The 15,421-nt window shown below is 37.6% G+C and overlaps 1 protein-coding gene across 1 annotated transcript in view; it reads right to left on the bottom strand.

Annotated features, from left to right (window-relative positions):
- The window catches only part of LOC111149361 (phosphoribosyl pyrophosphate amidotransferase), a 34,339-nt gene that overhangs the window by 14,909 nt on the left and 4,009 nt on the right, over positions 1-15,421 (bottom strand). The window lies entirely within an intron of this gene.

Below are 15,421 nucleotides of genomic sequence, written 5' to 3'. Positions count from 1 at the left end.
AAGGAAATGATGAATAATAAATCTTTGATTCAGAAAGTTATAAAGGGTAATCAAAACGTACTTAACTATCTCCTGATCAACCTTCAGCCTCACTGTAATTATGATTTATCTTATGTGCCAACTGAATCCAGAAATCTATGTTGGGTTCCTTTGAATGATATATTTTATTTTTCCCTCACAATTACCTTCCTCATTTGATTAGTTTAAAAAGTGGTCTCTGCCTCATTTTATGAAAACATCCAAGCCATAAAACCAGGAGATCAAGGGGCGCCTGGGTGGCTCAGTGGGTTAAAGCCTCGGCCTTCGGCTCAGGTCATGATCCCAGGGTCCTGGGATCGAGCCCTGCATCAGGCTCTCTGCTTAGCAGGGAGCCTGCTTCCTCCTCTCTCTCTCTCTGCCTGCCTCTCTGTCTACTTGTGATCTCTGTCTGCCAAATAAATAAAATAAAATCTTAAAAAAAAAAAAAAAAAAAAAACCCAGGAGATCAAGAGGGGATCATTTTCATTTTTCAAGGTTGGCATGGTTCTTTTAAGTGACACATTCTTTGGTCTACTTAAACATAGATTAATTTCTGAAAAGTTAGTATTTACCAATAAATTTTAGCTATTTGACCAAATATGCCAATTAAACAAGATTTTCTGATTATCTCATTACAGGACCTCTGTTTTATATTGCTACTATCATTTATCAAGTGCCTATTAAGTTAAAGTACCTAAATTACAAAAATAAAGAAAACACTTCATTTTCCCCTGAAAGAGCACAAGCATAAGGAGGGGGTGGCAGAGAGAGAAGAGAGAGAGAATTATAAGCCGGCTGAGGCTCCACGCTCAGGGCAGTGCCTGACCCAGGACTTGAGGATCTCACCACCCTGACATTGTAACTTGAGCCGAAATCAAGAGTCAGATACTTAACTGACTGGGCCATCCAGGCACCCCAAGAAAACATCTCACTTTAAAAAATGTAATTTAATTTGAAAACAAACCATAATCATCTCTAGAAACATAAAATTAGCAAACAAATCTAGTGGAAATTAAAAATAAACCATGTCAATGGACAGAAGAAATTAAATTTTTCTTTATATAGGTAAGTATTTAAACCATATTATACCACTTTATTACAAAATGTGTCTATTACATGGAGCGCCTGGGTGGCTCAGTGGCTTAAAGCCTCTGCCTTCGGCTCAGGTCATGATCCCAGAGTCCTGGGATCAAGCCCCGCATCAGGCTCTCTGCTTGGCAGGGAGCCTGCTTCCCTTCCTCTCTCTCTGCCTACTTGTGATCTGTCTGTCAAATAATAAATAAATAATCTTAAAAAAAAATGTGTCTATTACAAATTTTTAATCCTTCATGAATATGGTCAAATTCAGCTCAAGCTACTAGCATTCCCAGCCATCATTAATTGAATTTTTACCTTCCTTAGAACTTACTCTAACAGGAATTCTATTCTCTTTCCAGGCAACATGTCAGTTACATTAGAAGATAAAGAAGACATCTCAGGAAATCCTTTACTTTTGGTTTCTCATATCAGACCAATGGAACTAGGTACAGTATCGTGGGTTAAAAATACAATGAAACTGATCAAATTCCAAATCAGAAAGTAAGATTAGTTTCTGAGAAACTTCATGACTTTTCCCGATAGAAACAGTTATAGGATTATCTTATGTTTCCCTCTATGTATACTTAAAAAAAAAATCATTTCTAAAATAAGTGATTTTTTTTAATTCCATAGTCACATTTATAAAATAAATTTTTTCTTTAACAAAATGTAAATTGCCTAGTAATGTTAGCCTTCAAATTCACAACCTTTATTCTTTAAGCATAATAAAGAATATAATGGTGAAAATTATACATAGTAGGTGCTTAATATTTAATGAACATGTTACTTTTGCACTCCTGAGGTCCAAGACAAACAGAACTCTACATTTGAAAGTAAATAGTATCAAATCAATGAGGTCAAGGACAGTTTTATTCACCCAATTAAAGTCAACATAAATCCCCATTCTGCTTCTAAATTCTTACTGAAGGTTGTTAATTCAAGTAAGGAAAAATACTGGAAAGCATTTCAAAACAAAAACATTAAACACACCACAAAATAGAAACAGCTCCCTATATACTTCAGGAAAATGCTAAAAAGTGTTTTTTAGTGACTTACATTATAGATAGTGAGGTATGAACTACCTTTTTATTAAACATAAACATGAAATCTGAGACAAACACAGATGTGGTTGTTTAAATAACCAGTATAACCTCAAGTAATGTCATTACCATAAAATGAGTTGCAAAACTGTGCGAGAGATATAACCAGAAGGTACCATGCTAGGATTTCTAAGTGGGGACATTCTACCGAAGGCATTATGGAATTTCTGACACACTACCTTGCATTTAAAAAATCTAATACTGGGGCGCCTGAGTGGCTCAGGGGGTTAAAGCCTCTGCCTTCGGCTCGGGTCATATCAGGGTCCTGGGACGGCTCTCTGCTCAGCAGGGAGCCTGCTTCCTCCTCTCTCTCTTTGCCTGCCTCTCTGTCTACTTGTGATCTCTGTCTGTCAAATAAATAAATAAAATCTTAAAAAAAAATCTAATACTTTACTAAAAATGACATTTGGTCTTTGGCCAATGGGACATCTTTTATTTTCATAAGGAGTTAAGAAGCACCAGTTGTTATAATGTGATTTTTTTCCCAACCCTTTATTCATGCATCGTCTTGGTTCTCAGCCCTGACTGCGCACTAGAATCACAATATGGGGATGAGGGGTAGAAGTAACAGCAAAGTAATCATTTACAAAGGCTCCACAGGAGATACTGATATGTAGCCAACAGATGTAGCCATCCTCCTTTAATCATTGGATTAAAGGAGGAGATAAATTGCTCCCACCTATCCTATCACAGAACAAAAAACAAATAAGAGCTGCCCTTAATGAGCCATTTTCTAAATGTATTGTGTTCTGCAAGTAAATAATACAAAATTATATATTCAACATTCAGTAAATAGTGATATACACACCACATACCAAAGGAGCAGGATAGAAGAATAAGAAATGACGGGAAAAAAAGATGATCAAAATGGGACCAATTAGGGGCACCTGGGTGGCTCAGCGGGTTAAAACCTCTGCCTTCAGCTCAGGTCGTGATCCCGGGGTCCTGGGATCAAGCCCCACATCGGGCTCTCTGCTCAGCGGGGAGCCTGCTTCCCCCAACCCCTCTCTGCCTGCTTGTGATCTCTGTTAAATAAATAAATAAATCTTAAAAAAAAAAATGTGACCAATTAAAAACAACTTTTTAAAAGCCAGTCACTGTCATGGTAAGAAATAGATTCAGGTTCTGTATTTCATCTCCCCATTAGTTTCAGAAAAAAGCTAAGCTATGATTGCCTAAGGAGAAAATGTCTTTGTTTACTAAGGTTACATCTGATTACTTATCATATGTATGTAACCTATGTACATATCTCTTTCCCTCCCCATCTGATACAGGTAACTCTACATCATTTATGGGACCCTGTATTAATTCAACTTTTATTCCAACTATAGCAAATGAAGGAGGAAAACACTGGACTGTGCCAGAAGTCAGGGCTCTAATTGGCATCTGGTCTGACCTAAGTATACGACAACAACTAGAAGGAACAGTGAGAAATAAAAGGATATTTGAACAGATTGCTGCCAAGCTTCAGAAATCTGGGATAGAAAGAGACTGGAAACAGTGCAGAACAAAGTATAAAAACTTAAAACATGAATATAAGATTGTAAGAATGGCTCAAGACCAAGGCATAACTAAGAGTATGAAATTTTTTACTGAGTTGGATGCCATTTTGGGACACAATAAAACAGAGAAATCACAACAACAGGAATTCCAAGATGAAAAACAAGCCATCGGATGTGCCAATGTAAAAACAGAAGAGGATCGGACAGGTAGGAAGGCAAAGAAAAGTAATCTAAACATCAGGTCACATTATATGAAAATTTCAGTAGCGTGATAACGTGAATATAATCTAAGTTAAACAGGCTTCACAAGCTAAAGGTTGAATTTATCATGAAACAGCTTTTTGTAATTTAATTTTTTATTTTATTAACATATAATGTATTATTAGCCCCAGGGGTACAGGTCTGTGAATCATCAGGCTTACACACTTCATGAAACAGATGTAATGTATATACAATCTCCTCCAAAACACAGAAAGTAGTATGAAGTTATCGATGAAATAAAACTGACTTCCACAAGTTTAAAAACAGACCAAGTTTGGGGCACCTGGGTGGCTCAGTGGGTTAAGCCTCTGCCTTCGGCTCAGGTCATGATCTCAGGGTCCTGGGATCAAGTCCTACATCGGGGCTCTCTACTCAGCGGGGAGCCTGCTTCCCCCTCTCTCTCTGCCAGCCTCTCTTCTTGTGATCTTTCTTTGTCAAGTAAATAAATAAGACCTTAAAAAAAAAAAAAATAGACCAATTTTACTAAGGTAAAACTGCCATTCTAAATGGCAGAAGTTAAAGCAAATTTTTCCACGGTGCCTGGGTGGCTCAATGGTTTAAGCCTCTGCCTTCGGCTCAGGTCATGATCCCAGAGTTCTGGGATTGAGCCCTACATCAGAGCTCTCTGCTTAGCAGGGAGCCTGCTTCCCCCTCTCTCTCTGCCTGCTTGTGATTTCTGTCTGCCAAATAAATAAATAAAATATTTCTTTTTTTAAAAAAGCAGGTTTTTCATAGTAACTGCTGTAAAATTGAGTTAACAGAAAAAGAGCATTAAAGAACTTAGAAAACCACAAAATCCGTAAGAATGTCTTTGAAGTGTAAGTTCTCCTGGGACACATCATAAAGTTCTTTAAAATGAGTTCAACCCAAAGGATTGAGAAAGAATACACACAGAGATATAACAGCATGAACTAAACTAGATGAATTCTAGACCAAGAGTCAGGAAATTGAGGTTCTAGCTCAGTCTTTGTGGAATCTTGAAACACGTGTCTCCTCCTGAGTTGACAAGATGTTCTTAAAGACCTCTACTAACCATAAAGTTTCTAGACCATTTAATATCTGCCTTTAACAATGCAGTCCTAATTCTCATAGTATGAATGTGTATCTAGCGGAAACAGAGGCAATGACAGAGTTAGGATTGAGAAATGGTAGAGAGAAGTCCTGAAATCTTTCACTGGTGGAGGAGAAACTGGTCTGTTAGAGAACCACACATCTGTCCTGTTAAAATTAAAACGACTAGTGATAAAGTCGCCCAACAGCAGCAGCAGGATTATGTTCAGAGAGTAACTGCCAGAGATACAGCTGATGGTGATTCCATCAGTCATATGTCAGAAGACCTCATTAGAGACTTAGAATACCAGGTATCTGTAGGGACCTAAGACCAAAGATGCTTATGGGTGGGGAATGTAAACTAGAGAAAAGCAAACAACCACAGTATCTAGCATCAGGTTTTTAAAAAAGATTGTATTTATTTGAGAGAGAGAAAACACTAGTGGGGGAGGGGCAGAAGCAACAGAGAAGCAAGCAGACTCCCTACTGAACAGGGAGCCTGAGGCAGACTTGATCCCAGGACTCTGGGATCATGACCTGAGCTGAAGGCAGACTTTTCACTGACTGAGCCACTCAGACACCCCCATCAGGTTCACTTTAAAAGTAAAAATAACATATTAGAGTTTAAAAACACTTCCTGAAAGTGAATAAAACCAAACCACCATATATCCCACTATATTCACACAGTCATTGCTGGAGATGCGGCTAAAGATGACTTTGTTGGTCATATGTCAGAAGACCTAAGAGAGGGAGATGTAAAACAAAGTCCAGCTACAGGTAAAACAGTATTTTTTGTTTTTGTGTGTGCAAAAATATATAACATGTTATGATATGATGTTGCTATCGACTGAACTATGTTACCCCTAAAGTCATACCAACATATGTAAGAGCATTTGGAGATGGGGACTGGGGACTTCGGGAGATAATTAGGTTTAGAGGTCATGAGGGTGGGGACCTAATGACGTGTTTTGTGGTTTAATTACATTTGATGTGTAATATATAATAATAAGATTCTATAATAATTAAGATATCGTAAGAACATACATACAAGCTTATAACATTATATGAAGAGTAATACTCATATTTACAAAATACAGAAATGGAAGGTGAAAACTGTTAGTAAAGTTCCCTATAACTGTGGTTTTCAAAGTGTAGCAGCATCACCATCATCTGGGAGCTCAGGCATGCTCAAGTTTGAGAAACACTGTCCTACGGTACAGGGTACTAAAGCGGTGAAGGAAAAGTAAATGCTTTCTATATGATGGTTTGTCTTTTACACAAACCAAAATGAGTAATGGGGGGGATCACCAGGCCCCAGGCAAAAGCTTAACTAGCCATCACACATCTCATACATAGTCTTTTAGTTCAAAGCTTCATATAGGCTTGGACAAGATCATACTGATTAACAAACCAGGTAATCAAATTCCTCACACTCTTGGCAAACTGCTTTCTCTGACTTATCAGATACGATAGATTAAAAGCTCAGTGGGCGAAAGGAAAGCTGCTAGAATGGTGAAGGTGAAAACAGGGAGAAATTAGGGAGACTAATTAGATAGGAAAATGCAGCTGACTAGGGGTATGGTAACAAAGGTGAGCAAAACTCTGGGCTCCTAAGGTTCTCAGGGCATCACAGCAATGACCCTTGTCACTAAAGGTAAAAAAGCTAAAATGAGACTGTGTTTAATAAGACAAACATTTCCACAGAAAAAATTAAGAACTTTAGCATTCAGAAGATTTTAGCTTGTTAGTCCCCTGGACTCACTTAAGTACAATTATCTCAAGATAATTTTTTTATATGTGAAAGGAAAACATTAAGTCAAATATAAACTGACAGTATTTTAAAAAATGGTCTGGTATGTTCATATGTTAATTTGGAATATGTTTAGAAGGGGTGCCTGGGTAGCTCAGTCGTAAAGCGTCTGCGTTCCGCTCAGGTCTTGACTGGGATCAAGCCCCACACTGGGCTCCCTGCTTGGTGGGAAGCCCACTTCTCCTTCTCCCTCAGGTACTCCCCTGCTTGTGTTCCATCTCTCGCTGTGTCTCTCTCTGTCAAATAAATAAATAAAATCTTTTAAAAAAAAACCAAACTCAAAAACAAAACATGGGGCAGCAGGGTAAGCTCACTAGGTCCAATTCCTGATCTCAGCTTAGGTCTTGATCTCAGGGTGATGAGTTCAAGCCCCGCACTGGGCTCCACGCTGGGCATGGAGCCTACTTAAAAAATACATACATACATACATACATATATACATAAAAACAACAACACAATAAAGTGATGAACATTCATGTAAAAATAAGTAGAAGTTGCTTCATTTTGACTTCATATTGAATTGCTATTGCCCCATATTGTTAACATTGACACTTGGTCATGAAACTGATCTCCCGAAAGTAATTTTTTTACCATCTTCAATATATGCTATAAGATTCTTACTTCAAATAAATATCTAACTAGAGCAGTGGAACTCCTGGATTCTAGGTAACTAATTAGTTCCCAATTTAGAACTCGCGGAGATTCTGGCCTAGGGTGTTACAGGATGTGTTCACACACCTATATTTTTATAGAAGATCGTCAAGCACAGCCAGGGTTGAAAACCATAGCTAGGTTGTCATATTTAGAGAGTAAGGCCAGCAGAGGGCTGAAGAAAGTAAAACATAAAATCCAATTTGATTCCATTTAGGGTAGAAATATTATCCAATTCCAATGATCGCTTTAAAAAATGCATAAGTAATGCAATATGAAAGAAGTTAATCACTGGGAAGAATCACAGAATTCCTGGGCTATGCCTACCTATTACAATAAGTAAAAAGAAATGGCCCATGAAAATTGAATACCTACTTCTTTGGATCTAATATAAATTTATTTTCTCCCCGCCGGAGGCATAGGCAAGAGATGATAAAAGGAATCAGAAAGTTAGCAGAAAAAGGACTGTCTACTGAGGAAATCTGTGTTTGACAGTCTTGTCAGTTACCTGTCTCTTCTGAGTAAACCTAAAATTGACTTAATTCATCTCCAGTATCAGTTGCTATTTATATATGAGGTGGAATTCTTCAATATCTTTGTATTCTCGCAAGTCACCACTTTCTAGTATAGGCAGTCAAAACTAGATCAATTTTGGGTGAGGGGTACAGACCGACATATACACATCCTATTGGAGGTTACTCTTATCATCCTAAAAAATCACAAGTGAAAGACTACACTGTTCTTTTAAGAATAATCTTAAAACTATCTATTTTCTTTTTGGCTGTGGTAAAATGTATTTCCAAAATTAAAAGGCTCACTATTCCCACAATTTCACAAAAATTAACAATATGATGGCCAGCAGAGGGCACTAAATTATCTATTGTTAGATAGATATTGTTAGATGACATCAGAGGCTATGCCAAGTTTTTTTGTTTTCTCCAGTTCATTTACTATTTATAATACACCAAAAATTGGAAATAATTTTCTTTAAAATGAACTATTTAAAACACTTTAGTACATTTTCGATACAATTTGGATAATCTTAGCAGTAAATTATAAACTAATGCATTTTTATCACATGAACCATAATATTGAGAACCTTTAAATTATTTATTTATTTATTTATATTTATTTATCTGACAGAGAGAGACACAGCAAGAGAGGGAACACAAGCGGGGGAGTGGGAGAAGGAGAAGCAAGCTTCCTGATGAGCAGGGAGACTGATGCAGGGCTCAATCCCAGGACCCTGGGATCATGACCTGAGCTGAAGGCAAACGCTAATGACTTAGCCACCCAGGTGCCCTGAGAAACTTTAAATTTTTAATCCAATAGAAGATCCAAATAAAGACTTGATTGTTAAAATTTCGGAAAAAAACAAAATTATAAATGTACAAAGAAGTTGAGACTTAGGTAAGGTGATAAATTTAAATACAGACAACTAGATAATTATAAAGGTATGAATTTTCTAATTATTCCTTTTTATATTTTCACAAACTCTTTAAGAAGCTGTGACATAATAAAGAATACAGACCCGCCTGGCTGACTTAAGTCAGTAGAGCATGTGGCTCTTGATCTCAGCGTTGTAAGTTTGAGCCTCACATTGGGTACAGAGATTGCTTAAAAATAAAATCTCAAAAAAAATTAAAATAAAAAAAATAAAGAATAAAGGTTCAAAAACCTTTAGAATTTCCAAAGTGGGTTTCTAGATAGCTTCAAGATAGGACTGGTCACCAATAAGACAAACCTTGTGATTAAGAGGCCCGGAATTTTAGGCCAGTCTGACCTCTAGCAGGAAAGTAAGTCTGGAGACTGAATTCAGTCGTGTGGCCAGTGATTTAATTAATTATGCCATAATCAATCATGTCAATAAAAAAACTTTAGCTCAGAAGTGCTTCCTAGTTAATGAACACAGTGATGTGCTGGAAGAATGACAGGCCCTGATGCCATAGGGAGGTGTCATGGAGGTTCTGTATCTAGGACCCTCTCAGACCTTACCCCCTGTAGATCCTCATTTGGTTGTTTCTGAGTCCTATTTTTTTTTTTTAAGATTTTTAAAAATTTATTTGACAGAGAGAGATCACAAGTAGGCAGAGAGGCAGGCAGAGAGAGAGAGGAAGCAGGCTCCCCACTGAGCAGAGAGCCTGCTGTGAGGCTCGATCCCAGGACCCTGAGATCATGACCTGAGCCGAAGGCAGAGGCTTAACCCACTGAGTCACCCAGGTGCCCCTATTTTTTTAAAGTATAGGGCTTTCCTAAATTCTATGAGTTGTTCTAGCAAATGATCAAACCTGAGGGGGTCATAGCATCCTCTGAAGTTGTAGTCAGTCAGCTGGAAGGGTGGCTAACATCTGAAGTAAGGGCAGTGGTTTGTTTCTGTTTTTGAATTTTTTTAATTTTAATTTTTTTAAGATTTTATTTATTTATTTGACAGACAGAGATCACAAGCAGGCAGAGAGGCAGGCAGAGAGAGAGGAGGAAGCAAGCTCCCTGCTGAGCAGAGAGCAGTAAGGGCAGTGTTACGGAAGATTGATCCCTTAAAGCTCCAGAGTCTAATGGTAGACTCCAGGTACTGATTGTCAGAAATGAACTGCAGTATACCAGCTGGGATAGAAATGTAACAGAAACTAAATGCTTCTCTTTCCTTAAAATATGCTAAATTTAGGGACTTCCACACTGCCACCTCCAAGATATCTTATTTTCTAGCACTAACTACTCAAAATTTCCACCAAACACCTAATCTCTAAATGTTTCTATTTCCCAGAAGTAGGGCATATGCTTGAGCCCAGAAGTGATGGTTTTAGTCACTTAGATAAAATGTCATAAATTCTGATTCTGCTGAAATAAGGTTTGCCAAAGTTTACCTTCAACTTGTGCTCTTCCCTGGGGTGAGGGTGGGGAAAGGGCTTGGGCATGGAAGGAGGTAAGTTTAGTTATAAAAGGGCAACGAGAGGGATCCTTATGGTGTTGGAACTGTGGAGTATCTTGACTTTGATGGTGGAGACATGAATCTACGAGGTGATAAAATTATTATAGAACATAATACGCACATAGACACACAGTGAGCACAAGTAGAACAGGAACTCTGAATCCGAGTAGTGAACTGTAACAATGTCAATATCCTTGATTTAATAGTATATTACTTTAATAAAATGTTACCATTGGAGAAAACTGGACCAAGTATGAAATGGATCTCTGGTATTTCTAAAAACTGCATGTTTATCTCAATAAAAATTTCAACTTAAAAAAAAAGTAACTTATTAGGCAGCCTTATGTGGCTCCAAAGTACAACCTGTCATTTAATGTATTAATACTGCTAAAAGCTAAACTTCATTCTAGTCTTACTGCACAAACATGTCCTTAAAATAAGATCTAGTCCTATCCTAATGTAAATCTCCACATACCTATTGCTGCATAGGCTTATGGGCTCCCTAACCACCTCACCTTTTGCCTCTCTGGTCTATTAAAAATAACCACTATGTAGTTTTATCAATTTTACAATAATCATTACAAGTAACTTCACAGACAAAAGTAACACAAGCTGTTTTTTAAGAAAATAATGTCCCAGGGCACCTGCGTGGCATAGTCGGTTGTATCTGACTGTTAGTTTCAGCTTGGGTCTGATCTCAGGGTCGTGAGATCAAGCCCCACACAGAGCTCCATGCTCAGTGTGGAGTCTGCTTGAGTTTTTCCCTCTCCCTCTGCCCCTCCACCTCTCTCTCAAATATATAAATAAATCTTAAGAAAAAAAAAAGTCCCAGTGTATACAGCAAAGTACAGTAGGAGTGAAGGAATACTATCATAGCATTGTGATACTTCAACACGGCAATCCAACATATGCATGAGGAAGAACTTTCCCCAAACTACAAACAGCTCACTTGTAAACTTCCTATACACACAATACTACACTACGATAAATGCATGTTATATTTACCACATTGAGCACTATCAGTTTCTTAATTGTCTGCTATTAACAACACAACATGAGAACTGCTAAGACCACTTAATCTTTTTTTTTTTTTAAGGTTTTATTATTTATTTGACACAGAGAAAGAGACAGCAAGAGAGGGAATACAAGCAGGGGAGTGGGAGAGGAGGAACCAGGCTTTCCGCCCAGCAGGGAGCCCAATGTGGGGCTTGATCCCCACGACCCTGAGATCACAACCTGAGGCAAACACAGACACTTAAGGACTAAGCCATTCAAGCGCCCCCAAGACCACTTAATCTTAAGGTCTTTTACCTATTTATGTGTATTGCAATAAGGATCACTCTCAGTTACAATGAGGATCCAATGAAAAAGAGATATAAGAGCTCTTTGTCAAGTGTTAAAATGTAACAATGAAGACATTACAAAATTGAGTCTAAAAGTGCTATCAAGGGCACCTGGATGGCTCAGTGGGTCAAGCCTCTGCCTTCAGCTCAGGTCATGGTCTCAGGGTCCTGGGATCAAGCCCCAAATTGGGCTCTCTGCTCTGCGGGGAGCCTGCTTCCCCCTCTCTCTCTGCGTGCCTCTCTGCCTACTTGTGATCTCTCTCTCTCTGTTAAATAAATAAAATCTTTAAAAAAAAAATAAAAGTGCTATCATATTCATATTCCCAAATAGAGAATGTGCTTTGGGTCTTTTAAGACAGAATATTTCCAAGATTTTGAAGGTGGTGAATCCTACAAAGGCATTTTAAAATTTGGTTAGAGATGACAAATGTTCTTGGCTATGAGGTTATAGTTTGGTTCTTTTTTTCCTAAAGATTTTTTATTTACTTGAGAAAGGGGGAGCAGAGGGAAAGGGAAGGAAAGTCTCAAGCCTTTCTGAGCACTGAGCACAGAGCCCCATGTGGGATTTGATCTTACCACCCCGAGGTCAAGACCAGAGCTGAAACCAAGAGTCAAATGCTGAACTGACTGTGCCACTCAGGTGCCCCTAAGGCTAGTTTTGATGCTGGAATCCAGCATTACTAGTTTTTTAGTATAACCTTCACTTGCAAAAATAAATTTGAGTTCTGTGAACAGCAAATTTAAACTGCTATTCTCTTTATTTTCTGACAGAGGAAGATACCGTAAGTACAGCCTCAGAAGAGGTGGGCGGCCCCAAAGCACCACAAAGTATCACTGTGTCAGGTACAGGGTCTAGTTGTTTAAAAAATTTTTTAGGGGCAACTGGGTGGTTCAGTCAGTTGAGCATCAGAATCTTGATCTCAGCTCGGGTCTTGATCTCAGGGTGCTGAGTTCAAACCCTACATAGGGCTCCACACTGGGCATGGAGCCTACTTAAAAAAGAAAAAAATAATTTAGGCTAATATATACCAGTTTAAGTAGTTAGACCAAGACTCTCCACATTTGCAAACATCCAGTGAAGATTACCTATTGATGAAAAGCAGCTAAATTATCTCACCAATACTGGAGATAAGTCTGCTTTAATTTTTTAAGTATTTTATTTGAATATGAACATATGTAGAAATTCTGACCCTCATACTGAAATTATTATAATTATCAGTGCTTTATGTCAATTCAGGTTGTTTTAAGTAAATGATATTCAAATACAAGATTTATCTGTAAGTTTGTATAATTGTAAATCACATTGATTTATAGGTAATCATATTCCTTTAGAAGATGCTAAAAATCATTTACAGATTGTAACAGTGAGCGACACAGAGGCTGGAAAACACTGGTGTGACAATGAGGTCAGAGTGCTTATACATACATGGTCTGATGAAAAAATTAAACAAATGCTTGAAAGGGCCACAAGAAACAAAGAAATATTTGAGGAAATTGCCAAAAGACTAATGCAGTTTGGAATAGACAGAGACTGGAAACAATGTCGTACCAAATACAAAAATTTAAAATATGAATACAGAGTTTTACAAAAGAAAAATGGCAACCCTCAAAGAAAAATGAGATTTTATGAAGAAGTTGACTGCATCCTAAGAGGACCAACTCTCAGAACTGCCAAATGGAAACATGGTAACCTTGAAATTGAGTTTTTAAAATAAAAATTCTATTAACTTTTTTCTTTGCTTTGTAATGTGCAAGAGATTTCTCAAAAATAAAATCCTTACACTACTATATGTTCAAATGACCCAAAAAATTATTTTGAAGCACATACCTAATTTAAGAATTTCAATCTTTCCAAACCTTGTACCAAAGCATTCTTAATTTTTAAACTCATTCCTCTTTATCTCCCCAACCACTTTAATGTTTTTACTTTAGTTTACTTGAATGCTTGAAGATGAATATATTTTAAATGGTGTCAGTCATACAATGATTCTTTTCCTGTGTTGTTTTGTTTTAAGAATTATTTGAAGGTCATACTAAAAACCCAAGAACTTTGAGCATCAAAAGAAAAGCACACGAAGATGGTAAGAGCTGAGAAATGCCAAGTTTTGGCACTGAAAAAAACTTGTTGCTTTTTTCCTGATAAGAGATGTTTATTCCTGTCCTTGACAAATTAGACTAAATATATTGTTTATAAGCTGTGTGAGAGGAAAAATGCTGAGCAATGATTTCTGTCATAGCTCATTAAAAGTAACAGAATAAATGGAAACTTTCCCAGAGTCAGAAATTTCTGCACAACTGTCCATTCATCATGAGTCTTTAAATTACAATTTACAGTGGCTGCTATCAGAAGACTGGGATGGAAAAGGAAAAAAACCCACAAAGTAATAAGTTCTCAGTTTTAGTTTTGTCTAAAGGTAGTTAGTAATGAGTATAACATTTTAGCAATCCTACAAATAAGTCAACCTAATTATGTGAGCTGTAGTTCCAAACTGACTCATTACAGGTATCAGAAAAGGTAATACAAAATAGTGGAGCAAACGGAAGAATAAAAATACAGAAGGAAAAGCAGTGAACTGAAACTCAGAAAACCTGAGTTCCAGTCTCTCTCTGATCCCAATAACTCAACGCAGAGCAAATCACTACATCTCTCTGGATCTTAAGGATAATTAAATTTAAGCATCTTATGATTTAAAATCTATCAAATTATTTTGAGTATACACAAATAGTTGAAGAGCTTAATTTTTACCAAGTGAACACACCCGTGAGACTACCACTCAAATCAAGACATAAAACATTACACCAGCACCCTGCAGGCCTCCCAGTCATAATCATCTTCCTATAAAGGTTATGATTATTCTGACTTCTATCACCATAAATTTGGAATCATACAAGATGTTCTTACTTTTTGGGTATGTGTTCTTTAATGTCAAGCTTCTTTCACTCAACACTGTGAGATTCAACCATGATTTTACTTGTAGTAGGCACCTGCTCTTTTTCATTGCATAGAATATTCCATTATATGAAAAAAATACACACACACACACACACACACCACTGCCTTCTTTATCCATTTCACTGTTGGGACATTTCCATTATTTCCAAATGGAGGTTATTACAAATAATACTATAAAAATTCTTGGGCATGTCTGCTAGTAAATATATGCATGCATTGCAGTGGAGTATACACCCAAGAGTGGGGTGGAGGGTCATGGGGTCAGCATCTATCCAGGTACAGTTCTAAGTACTTTACATATACTAATGCGTTTACTTCCTAACGCAACTCTATGATGTAGGTGCTATCGTTACACCCAATTTATAGAGAAGGAAATGGAGGCATAGAGAAGTCTGTGCTCTTGAGCCTGCTGGCTAACACTGCCTCTCTGTGAGGTCCAGGTATCTGCTCTGTGTAGAAGAGTATCCCTAGTACTGACCACAGTGCCTTATGTATATACAATAGGAGCTAAACAAATATTTTTTTAAAGATTTTATTTATTTATTTGACAGACAGAGATCACAAGTAGACAGAGAGGCAGGCAGAGGCTGTGGGGGGATGGGGGGGGTAAGGAGGCTCCCTGCTGAGCAGAGAGCCCGATGTGGGGCTAGATCCCAGGACCCTGGGATCATGACCAGAGCTGAAGGCAGAGACTTTAACTCACTGAGCCACCCAGGTGCCCCCTAAACAA

This window comes from Enhydra lutris, unplaced genomic scaffold (assembly GCF_002288905.1).
Source record: "Enhydra lutris kenyoni isolate GAN:26980312 unplaced genomic scaffold, ASM228890v2 scaffoldscaffold21, whole genome shotgun sequence".
NCBI classification, from domain to species: Eukaryota; Metazoa; Chordata; class Mammalia; order Carnivora; family Mustelidae; genus Enhydra; species Enhydra lutris.
Note: the sequence above shows the minus strand (reverse complement) of the source record. Positions and strands in the feature narration are given on the sequence as shown.